Below are 11,070 nucleotides of genomic sequence, written 5' to 3'. Positions count from 1 at the left end.
TTGTGGAATGAATTTCAATAGACAGGCTGAAACCACATGAGAGATGTGTGACATTTGCAAGGAACTGAATGCCTACCTCCAATGTCAATGTTAATTGAGCTGTGGTCATTCAAAACCTGCAAGCTGAAAGGATACTCAGGAATCTGCTCTGCAGCTCTGTCTTCTTCCTTGGATAATAGGGAGCACGATTCTACAGAGAACTTGCAGACCTCGTTTTCCTGTCAGCCTCAAAGAACCAGAATTGAATTGGTACTGGTGGTCCTGTAGCAGTGCTGTGGCATGCTGCCCTTGCATCTCTTCAAGCAGGCAGCCTATTATGCATGTGTGCTGAAATGGGTTCTTCAGCATGATGCAATATCAGGGGGTTTGTATTAGACCATTTTAGTTCTGCAGTTCTAAGCAAGATTTCTTTAGGGGTCAGGTTGCTGAGATACGCAAGTTAACAGATGTTTCTTATCTTACCAGTACCAACATAGCTGGAACTGGACAGGATTTACAGCAACAAGCCAGAACCTTTTTGAAAGGCAGCCAGAGAAAAATGGCTCTTCTGAATGGAAACATACTGGTGAATCTCGGTGTTCATGATCTTGCACTTCTGCAACGTGTGACTTTCTGTTGTTGGACAGACATTCTGTGTGAGTAAGTGCCTAAGTGACTTCAGATCAACAAATACCAGTGGCATACTTGTCCTTTAGTTCACTCAGAGGAGCTTAGACTTTGTAGATGTGGCTGTGGCAAGTGTAATGCAAACAAGCAGGTGTATCTGCTTCATGGTACAGGTAAATGGTATTGGCAGTGCCCTTACCTTTGTTTAGGTGGAGACCTTACTGATGCTTCTGACACCTCCCATTCTCAAGATTCAGAAGGCAACACAAAGTTCCAACTACATTGATCTGTTAATTTTAATGGGAACTGATGCAAGTAATGTCTTAACAGTGTTCTTGCCGATTGTTGAACTTCTCTAGGCCACCCTTCAGTGTATTCCTTGTTAAACAGCTGGGCAAATGCCAGTTGCTTTAGAAAGCTCAAGCTGGAACCAGTTTGGTGTCAGTGGACCTTCTGAGCACTTGGGAGCATCTAATTCAATGTTAACCTGAGATCTTCTGAAACTCTTCTGAAAATAAGTAGCCAATTCTCCCTTGCAACTCTAATAGTAAATTATTCAAATGCAAGTGGAATAAGATTACTTGCTCCTTTCTGAGTATGAAATGGGCAAAGGGACACCTGCTGTGGGATCTTCTGACACCACAGAACTCTTATCTATAATCTGCTCTCCTTTTCTGGGGCCTGCTGACTGCCTTGTGGTTGTCAGCTTCTAAATAATGTCCTCAGGCTTTTTGTAGCAGAAGAAATACCTTATTGTTGGGTTAAGGTGGGAGGGCAATGGTCACCACCACCCTCAAGACCAATCATATTCTTGTTTTCTTGGGTTATAATTGGGCCATTATATGACAGTGGTGGCAGCACATGCTGAAGCAGAGTTCTATTTTCCTGTTTCTTCATACAAATACATGCTAAGATGGGGGTCATCCTCTCAGTGAGTCAGACATCTCATTCTGAAAATCCTCTGAGGAGGCCACAGCACCCTCTTTCAGCTGACTTCTGCTTTCAGAAACCTTGGTCTTCTTTAGGCTCTTCTATTGGGCTGCGCATCTTCGATTGTGGTGTGTACTTCTGTACTCATTCCATCACCTTTCCAACAGGAGCAGCCTTTCTGAGAGCTGTAATATTGTCAAGGAGTAGGGGTAGGCCAGATTGAAGCTGTCAGAGCATGTCTGTACTGTAACCAGCATGAGTTAACCGTAAGGCATGATGCGAGATTCTGGCTGGTCACAGCAATCTTTGTTTACAGTTCATTCAGTTACACCTTTCTCTGACGTTCACCCATCCTTGTACAGCAAAGGGTTGTCATTCCCTTTGTCAGTCCCAACCCTGCACGCTTCAAACTGTCACAAATGCTGGTGAATCACTTGGAAAACACTTTGAGAAAACTGTGGAAGAAGGTTGGAGCGTGGGATCTGTGCACCTGTGTGAGCTTGGATAACAAAACCAGCCTGGCTGTAGCAGCATGGGGATGTCAGCATCCAGCTGTATTTGGGGGAGTAAATTGTTTCACCTGACAAACAGCTGCCTCTGCCAGACTGCGGGCTGTGCTGCATGGAAAGCTAGTTTGGATATAGCTACACCCCGTGCTCCATGATGGCTGCTACTTCTCTTGTGCCAAAGCTCCCCAGTGTCAAACCTTGACATTTGTCTTAGAACAGCTTAATCCTTTCTTCATAGGAACAGCAGGATTGCTCAATGCCTGTTACCCGTATTGCTGATTCCATCAATAAACTAAAGCTGAGGAGAACCATAATGCACTTTTAGCCCTCAGCAGAAGTATCACCGAAGCATCTCCTGTTTCAGGTGGTTGCTTGTAGAATTGTGCAGTTGTGAACTGACACAGACACTCCAGGCATGAGTTCTCTGGAAATTCAAATCCACCTATAAACTCACCAGCCCTCACGGTAGGATAAATGCTTTGGTTTCCCTTTGCTTTCTGCCCTTACTTATTTAAATGAAATCATTATTGTCTTTAATATAAGTTAGAGGAAATCTGAGGTGTTCCTGAGGAATGTGGGCTATGACAGCAGGTACGAGCTGGTACATGGAAGGCTCAGTTCTTCCATTGACAGCTAGTTGCAAAGTGACTACAGGTTTAAAACTTGTCAATAATCTAATTCACATGAGGTCAAAGCTTATGTTGGACTGGCTGTATTGTATTCAAGATGAGCATAAAAGAAAATGCTTTAATAATAAAGTAATAAATCTTAATCGAAGGTAAAAGATACTTTGTTACAAGTTATGTGTCAGAAAAGCAAAATAAAGGGGGTTTAGCACAGCTAGTTCCTGTATTTAGCTTCCTAGTAAAACGTTGTCATTTTCAAAAGCTGTGAAGAGAAATTCACGCTGGTTTTGTGCCTGATATAGGGGTATTTTGAAATAAGTATTTAACAAAGAAAATATATTAATAACAAAGAGCAGATTGCTACATGAACAGCTGAAAACTGTAATTGCAGACTGCTGCGTAAAAGACAATGGAAGTCCCAAATATTTTACTAATTGTTAGCTAGAAATAAGTCTGTCCTTGTTTAAGCTGCTGCATAAAGAGGGGAAGAGTCTTTTGTGATATTTTTGAATACCTAATAATCATACACGTAATAGAGGAGCAAATACCCTTCAAATGGAAGGACAAATGTGGTGGGTATTTGAGGTTCTATGCCAGGTGTTCCTTGGATTCCATATGTGTTTGTTTAAATTATGTTCAACTTTGTAATCTGGCTGCAGATGCGTTTTTATCCCAATCCTGTGGATTTTACACTAACCCAGAAGTCCCAGAGAACATAAACTTGAAGTTTTAACGTGACTCAGTCTGGGAACAGAAAGTGAGCTTTGTACTTCCCTGTCTCCATTGAACTTTCAGCACAGAACCTGCACCGATGTTGTTTCTGTTTCAGACAACATGAAGCTGTTAATAGGAACCGTTACACAAGAGTTGAAGTTGCATTTCCTTCTGAAATATAACTGTTGCTGGCTTGGAATACTTAAAGCATCAAACAGCACATATTGTTATGCAACAGACCACACTTACATATGAATAGGTGTTTAAATGTGATATGGGTTATATATCTATGTACTTATATACTGGAGAATGTCTTCTAAATGCTCTATTGTCCGTTGATTTTAAGTGTATGATGTATTTTCTTTATGGTATCTTTGGAATCCATATCAGTGTTAAGTACAGAAGTGGATATGGAGCTTTAGGTGTATTGGGTTTTATTTCTGATTCGGTTTGCTGAAACACTGTCTGTGATTCTCTGCACCGACTGGAGGCTTTTGTGTTTTCTGTAGCAGCAAGTTCCATGTGTTGGGTCAGTAAATGTGGGCTGAAGGCCACTTTGTTTTGCTGAACAATGCCAGAAATTACCAACGTGCAGTTTAATGATGCCGTAGGGTTTAAATGCACCCTTGTGACTTCAAATGTATTTTTACCTATTAAGAAAGATAAAGTATTTCTAAACCAAAACGTTCTCATAGTATCTTTTCCTGACAGAAGGGACTGAGCTATTCCAGCGCCCCGGGGGACTGGTGAATGCTGCACTGTGATTTTGGTCTGCTGCTTTGTAGTAAAGCAGTTGTATTGCTTTAAGAAACCGTACAGGAAAAGCATCGTCTTTAATACACTTAATGCTTTTTAACGTTAAAACAATTATGCCATTTATTTAAATCTTGTAGGGCATTCCCATTGTTCCAGTGACCCACGAAGGGAAGCTTCCCGCTGTGTCAGAGGTGAACATGGCAGCTGCACGCTACTGTTAATGTAGTTTTCAGTTTACTCTCCAGCTGCGGTGTCTGAAGCAACGTAATAGCATTTAAAGGCTCGTTTTGTACAACTGTACAATTATTGGGAATTACATGGTGGAACTTTTGCTTTCCTACTGTAAAATACGCATTTATATCTTGGCTTTGACTCAACTGCTGTACACGGACTCACGCCAGGCACTGATTTCGACTCCAGCAGGAACAATCCCGTGGTTGAGGTGGTGGCACTTGTTGAGTGACTCTGGAAACGGGGATAGATGGGGGGGGGCAAACTAAAGCTGTGCCCAGGGTCCAGGCAACCAGCGCTGCCTTTCACGTGCACTCTTCACATTCAAAGGCAGAGCTTGAAGTTGAGCACTCATTTAAACCCCCCCCCCTCTCAGCCGCCGGTCGCCATTAACTTATCTGGAAACGGCTTCCCCCGGCGCTGAACCTGAGCGCTCCTGCGCTGCCCGCAGGGCGCCTTCGCCCTCCGCCTTTCCCCTCTGCTTATCCCGCTCCCCCGGGGACCAGCCCCGTCCTGCGCTCCCCTCGCTCCAGGCCTTTCCCACGGACGCAGCGCTGCCATCAGAACGCGCCTCTGCTTTCTCTTGAGCACAGCCGAGGCGCCCTCAGCTCCCTCGGGGCCCCCCTTCCCGCCTCCCTTCACTGCGGGGGCCGCGGAGGAACCGCGGGTGCCGGCTCCGTGCAGCGGCCGGACACCAGTTCCCCCGCGCCTCCATCTTGCCGGGCAGGCCGGCGCCACGCAGGGCACGCCGGGAGCTGTAGTCCCCCCGCCCCCTGCCAGGCTGCGGTTCTTTCGCAAGCACGCCGGGACCTGTAGTCGCCGCGAAGGAGGCGGTGCTGCCAGCCGGCCCCTGCGCCCATTGGCTGAGAGCTCAAGGAGGGCGGTGCCCGCGGGGGCTCGACAGCGCTCGATTGGCTATTCTCCTGCCCAGCCTCCCCGCCGCGGTGCCGTCACTTCCTCCCCGGCCGGAGCTGGCCCCGCTCATTCTCTTTAGTGTTTGCCCTGTGCCCGCCGCCTCCCTCCGCTGCCGCGGTCGCCCCCGGCCCCCCCCCCGGGACCCGGCCCATGGACTGAGCCGCCCGCTGGCCCGCACCACCCGCCGGCCCGGGAGCCGCAGCCCAGGCAGCCAGGTGAGGGGGGAGGCGGCCCGGGCTCCCCCCCCGGCGCCGAGGCGGCGGGGCGGGGGGTGGTGGCGGCGGCGGGGCCTAGCGGGGGCCGAGCCGAGCAGAGCCGGCGGGGCTGTGGGGAGGGGGCAGCCCCGCGGTGGGAGACCTGCTCCTCCGGCCCCCGCCGCCCCTCCCGCCGCCGCTCCCGCCCCGCCCGCGGCTTTGCCCATCTTCTGGGGGGGGTGGCGGGGCAGCCCCCGGCCCTGTCCCCTCCGCCCGGCGGGGCCCGGCGCTGGGGGAGCGGGGCGGGTCGCGGCGGGCGAGCCGCGGGGCCGGCCCCGCTGAGCCTCGATGGGGCCGCTGGTGGGGGGCAGCGCGGGTCCCCGCCCGCCATCCGAGTCCGAGCGGCCGCGGCGGCCCCGGCCCCTGGGGCGAGTAGAGGGGGCCGAAGGTGGCAGGGCCGGCCCCGGCGAGGGGGGTGACGGCGGCGGGGCTGGGACCCCCGGGCGCTGTGGGACGGGGCAGGGGCTGTACCCGGTGCCCCGGGCAGGTGGTGCCGGCAGTCCTGCTCTGCCCGGTGTGCCCGTTTCAGCTCGGAGGGTGACAGTGGCGGCTCCGGCCCCGCAGGAGCAGGGGTTGGTGCGCGCAGAGCTGGGTCAGGCGCTCCGAACCCCGTGAGAAGGTGGCTGCAGCCGTCCTGCTTCTCCAGGCTGCCCGGAGCGGGTGACAAGTCCCAGGCTGCGGAGTCTCGGGGCACATGATTTTGGTAGCAAAACTCCCGCGGCTGAGCTGTCTGAGCGTTCCGATGAGAGGTGTAGGTACGGTGAGAACAGCAGGAGACACCCCCACCCTGCACAGCTTACAGTGCAAACACTGAGACAGCTGGCATTAGCAGCCTTAGCTCGCTTTCTGAACACTGGCATCATCCCACTTTCTCCTTGTTGCCCACTGGGTTCGGCAGCCATTGCTGCACAGGGCTCACTTTTCACTGTGTTTTGAGCACAACACGAGTTTTTCAGGAGATGGAACAGCAACAAGTTCCTTTTAAATCTTTCCATCGCTTCTGCCTGTCCTAGAGGTGATAGAGGGGTTGGTGTGGTTGGGTTATCCGTGTAGGTGATACTACAGCCAGTCATGTTGACAGCCAGTTCTCTGGTGTATTCATCGGTTTAAGGCAAACCTGGGAGGAGCATCATTTGGAATGTAAATGAAAGCTAGGTGTGTATATAGCAGCGCAATAAAATATCTGAATGAAGTCCTTTGTCTGCTTTCGGAACAGTAGATTTATGAAGTCTTCCAGCCAGAGCATGCAAGTGTGCTCTGTTGTTCCCATGCTCCAATGGCCCAAAATGTATTTAAAACCACTGACCATCAAACTTCAGCTTTAATGCTGCAGCTGTAGCTGTGAGGTAATGAAGTGATCTCTGTCGATCATCTCATGTAGGTGACAAAACTCTATGGTCACGCTTAAAGAGGTGAAAGTTTAAAGGGCCAACGGGTTGAATGTTTTACTGTACTTTTGATTTTCTCATGTTGCATCAGAATCTCGCCTCGAAACTGGCTTTGAAGGATCCATGTCAGATCCGCTTCTTTTATTGTTATTGTAAGCAGCCACTTTTCCTTTGTGTGACATTTTCCATAACATTTATCACTAATCATCCTTTCAGTATCACTATTAGGTGCTTTGTGGCAATATTAAAGTCCTCATAGGTTGAAATACATTTGGGATGATTTAACTGCACAGTCAGAGCAAAACTGAAATCTGCCTCTCGCACCTTGCTGAAGAACAGCAACTTTGTTGGAGGATATGGGAACTTTCAAAACGGATGGAATTGCCTTGTCTAGAGCCCTTGCCATGGGGTCAATGATTTTATTAGAGTTCTTGAAGATGCAACTGCAACAATAGAGTTGATCCCTGCACTGATTGCCCTGGTAGCTGTGATCAGTAGCTGTGGCTTTGTGACCTGTTCTGCAGCAGGAATAAACCTTAACTCATGAAGTGTTCTGTCACAGTAGTAACTAATTCAGCTCGAAGTAAGCACTGAAGCCTTTATCTTTATTCATGATTAAGTTATTGCTTTCTGGTTTCATAGCTTGCATCATGTTTGGAACTGTTTTGTGTGTGTATCTCTTAGTTCCCTTTTTCCCTTCAGATTTTACTTTCAAATTTTAGCTTTTCATCACCTGTTTGTATTAATCCGTGTCTTAGCTCCCCAATTCATTTGCTTAATATTTAGTGTTTCCACCCTTCAGAATTCATCTTACCAGTACTTGAAAAGATCATCTGTATCTACAGTGATTGTTGCCTTTGAGGTGTACCTTGTCTTGCCCTAATATTGTACAAAAAGATTTCTCTAGGAAGAAAGCATTATTCAGCTGGTGCTTTATGTGTAAATAGGCTCAAGTCTGTAAGATCTGTAGTCTTTTTCTCTGGGTTGGTAGTGACTATTTATTTAGTCTTTCCAAGTGTAAATAGTTTGATGATGTTCTTAAACACTGTTGTAGCAGTCAAATGCTTTACAATTTAATGCTATCTATCACAAAGCTACCCCTGATGGGGGGTTTTGAAGGTATATTAGGAAAGAAACCATCTCAACAAGCTGCCTAGGATTTGTGGAAATCTGTTCTTCATGCTCCAGAATGGTCAGTGTGGGACAAAAGAGACTCAGCCACCACATCTGAATTATTTAAAACCCCTTTTAAAAAGGGAGGGGAGAGGGAATCTCTACCCAATCCTTTATGTGGGTGATGAATGCTCTGTAGTATTCCCCAGCCTGCAGACAACAGGTGAAACTGTTGCTGCTGAATAGAGGGTCTGTCTTTGCCATGGCTGTAAATTCTGATTTGAGCTGGGGGGCTGGCCTCTGACGGACCAGCTCAGCAGATTGTTCCTGCATGGCAGACAAGCGCTATCATGATGCTCAGATGAGGGCTGGTTGATGCTGAGTGGTAATACAGCTACAGGAGTGTAAAAATACAGGTGACAAAGGGATTAATGAGTAAATATTGTGCATTCCAGTGTTTGTTTAGGTGTATCAGTTCTGCCTGGCTCCCACCTCAGATACCTAGATCCTTTTGCCCTAGTTGGGGTTTGTGTGCTAAATGCTCATCTGTGAAATAGGAATAAATGAACTTCCCTTGTTTGGGAACAGAGTTTGCTGATGCAGAGCAATTAATCTTCCTGGTTCTGTGAGTGAAGGGTCAGTGACTGTTCAGATGCACTACGTTGTGAAGAATCTAATTTTCAGAAAGAAATCAATGCTTAATTTAAAACCTCATTTCCTATAGCTAAAACTTTCTCTTGGTTATTGTTTATGGCATGATTTTTAGTCAGTGATGTCATGAAGTCCTTGTAATTTGAATCTTGATGGGTTTATCTGGTATCTGTTCTGTTTCCCATTCTGTTCTGTTCTCCTGTAGAAGGTCCTCCCTGCTTGGTGCAGGTGAGTCATGAATGAATGCAGAGAAGGCTTTAAATGGGGTATGTGCAAGTTTGTAACAGGTAGCATAATGAGAAGGTCATAACTTCCATCCTTCCAAATGTGCGTCTCCTAAGGAATATTAGCAGTTATTATAAACTTTCCATATTCTGGTCCTGACAGTGAATAAACCCTATATAACAGAATCATCAGGGTTGGAAGGGACCTCTGGAGATCATCCAGTTCAAAACCCCTGCCCAGGTTACACAGGAACACATCCAGGTGGCTTTGGAATCTCTCCAGGATATATTTCTTTGAGGATTTAGCCTCTTTTGTATTTTCAAGTGGTTTATCAGGGTTTAGAGCAATTCTGTGGTAGGATCCACGTGAGATCCCCTTTTTACCAAACCTTTGGCTTAACAACAAGGCCATTGTCTTCCTCTGGTCAAAGAGAGAAACGTGCTGTTACAGTCAGGTGCACAAAAGTGTGTTTAGAGCCATGGGAATCCGGGATAGGAGGGACTGGAGGGAATGAAGCAGTCCATCTCTCTGCGGGGTCAAGTATGCCAGCCTCCTTCTAAATAGATATTTATCAATTCCTTAAAGTTTGCCAACAGTGAAGTCACCTCTGTCACCCAAAGCAATATGGTTTATTGCAACCATTACTATCGGAAAGCATTTTCTTGATGCACTTTTAAGCCTCTTGCCTCTAATTCTGTCACTTTAAGCATGTAGAACAGATTATTCCTTTCCACTCCAAAAACCTTTTATGTGCTTGAAGACTGCTAGTTGTCAGGCCCCAGCCGCCTTCTCTTCAGCACACACAAGGCCAAATCCTTTCTTTTTTCTTAAAGGTTATGTTTTTCTAAAGCTGAGTGTCTTGTGCTTTTCCTACTTCGTTTTTGCTAACTGGGTCCACATCTATCTTGACGTGTGGTACTTGTGTGGATGCAGTGCTCCTGCTGAGGGCTCGGTAGCACCGAGTGCAGAGTAGGAGGACCTCTGCAGGTATCTCTCAGGTTGTTTTCCATTTCTGCATCTCAGTATGGTGATGACTTTTCCTAAAAGAGCTTGTGTTAGGTAATGGTGTTATGTTGGTTGTAGCTCTTCTCCCACCCCGCTGGTGTCAGTTGATGCTTTTTCTGTCCTGTGTGTTTGAGCTGCAGACAGCGCCTGCCCAGAACCTTGTACTTGTTCCTGCTGTGATCAAGTGACTCATTCTTGAGCCCGTTTTAACCTCCAGAGATGGCTGGAGAACATGCAATTATCTGTACAACTTGGGGTTTGATTCTGCCTGGGAATGTTATCCATTTCCTTACTGTCCTGGTGTTTAATTAAGTCTCCAGAAAAACTTGGAGGAGAGAAGTTGAACTGATAGGACTGTAATCCTCATGTTTTCCTTCTTCACTCTCCTGTTAAACAATTAGGCACCATGTTTGCCTTTTCCAGGCTGTGTCCTCATCTGTTCTTCAGGACTCTTCCAAGATAACTGGTTATAGCTCTAAGGTTCATTGTAGGATTTTGAAATGTCTGAACTAAATTCAGGAGCTTGGTTGTCTGTGTTCTAACCTTAATCAAGACTAAGATCTTGCCCATGATGCTGGTAGTAATGTTGCTAGCATCTGCGCATGGTTGGCTTTAGTCATGGAAAAGAAGGATTAAACACTTTGTGCTATATTTGTAAGCAGAATAAAATACATTTTGATTTCCATTTAGAGCAGTCCATGCAGTGACAGGTTTCATTCTCAGTACTGAAACAGCTTTATTCTAAAACAGTTTTAACGAGGTTGATTTCTTTTTATGTGCCTGTTTATGAGTGAAATCATTAGACTGGAAATGTAGCCAGAAGGTAGAATTTGTATCAGGTTTTTGCAGTTAATAGCTGCCAGAGTTTCTCAGGTTAGTGGCTTGCTTTTGGTTTGGCTCCGTGAATTAAGGTCTGGGTCTGATTTCAGTTGCTGATCTCTAGGGCTGTTAGGAAGAGGTTTAACTTCAGCAGAACTGGAAGCCTTATTACAGAAAGGAAACTGGCCAGTGACTCTTGCAGTCCTGCAAAGAGCCCTATTGTGAGATTCCACTGCTTGTGTAAGAAAAATCACTTGGGTTTGAGGGGAAAATAGCAAGGAAGGATGATTCTTACATCAGGTTGGAATTTCTCCTTGGAAAAAATACA

At 46.9% G+C, this 11,070-nt stretch overlaps 1 protein-coding gene across 9 annotated transcripts in view; it reads left to right on the top strand.

The window, feature by feature from the left end:
- The first annotated feature begins 5,326 nt into the window (after positions 1-5,326).
- Positions 5,327-11,070, top strand: part of STAU1 (staufen double-stranded RNA binding protein 1) — a 31,987-nt gene continuing 26,243 nt past the window's right edge. For 5 of the 9 annotated variants that reach the window (XM_061375570.1, XM_061375575.1, XM_061375574.1 and 2 more), the window contains exon 1: positions 5,327-5,502. The gene's annotated coding sequence lies outside the window, so the exon portion shown is untranslated. The remainder of the gene's footprint in view (positions 5,503-11,070) is intronic. The other 4 variants (XM_061375576.1, XM_061375572.1, XM_061375578.1 and 1 more) reach the window with 2 other exon arrangements.

Source organism: Neopsephotus bourkii, unplaced genomic scaffold (assembly GCF_033783945.1).
Source record: "Neopsephotus bourkii isolate Nb327-2 ecotype Australia unplaced genomic scaffold, CSIRO-AGI_Nbou_v1 NB_1663, whole genome shotgun sequence".
NCBI lineage: Eukaryota > Metazoa > Chordata > Aves > Psittaciformes > Psittacidae > Neopsephotus > Neopsephotus bourkii.
This window is presented reverse-complemented; position numbering and strand designations above follow the sequence as displayed.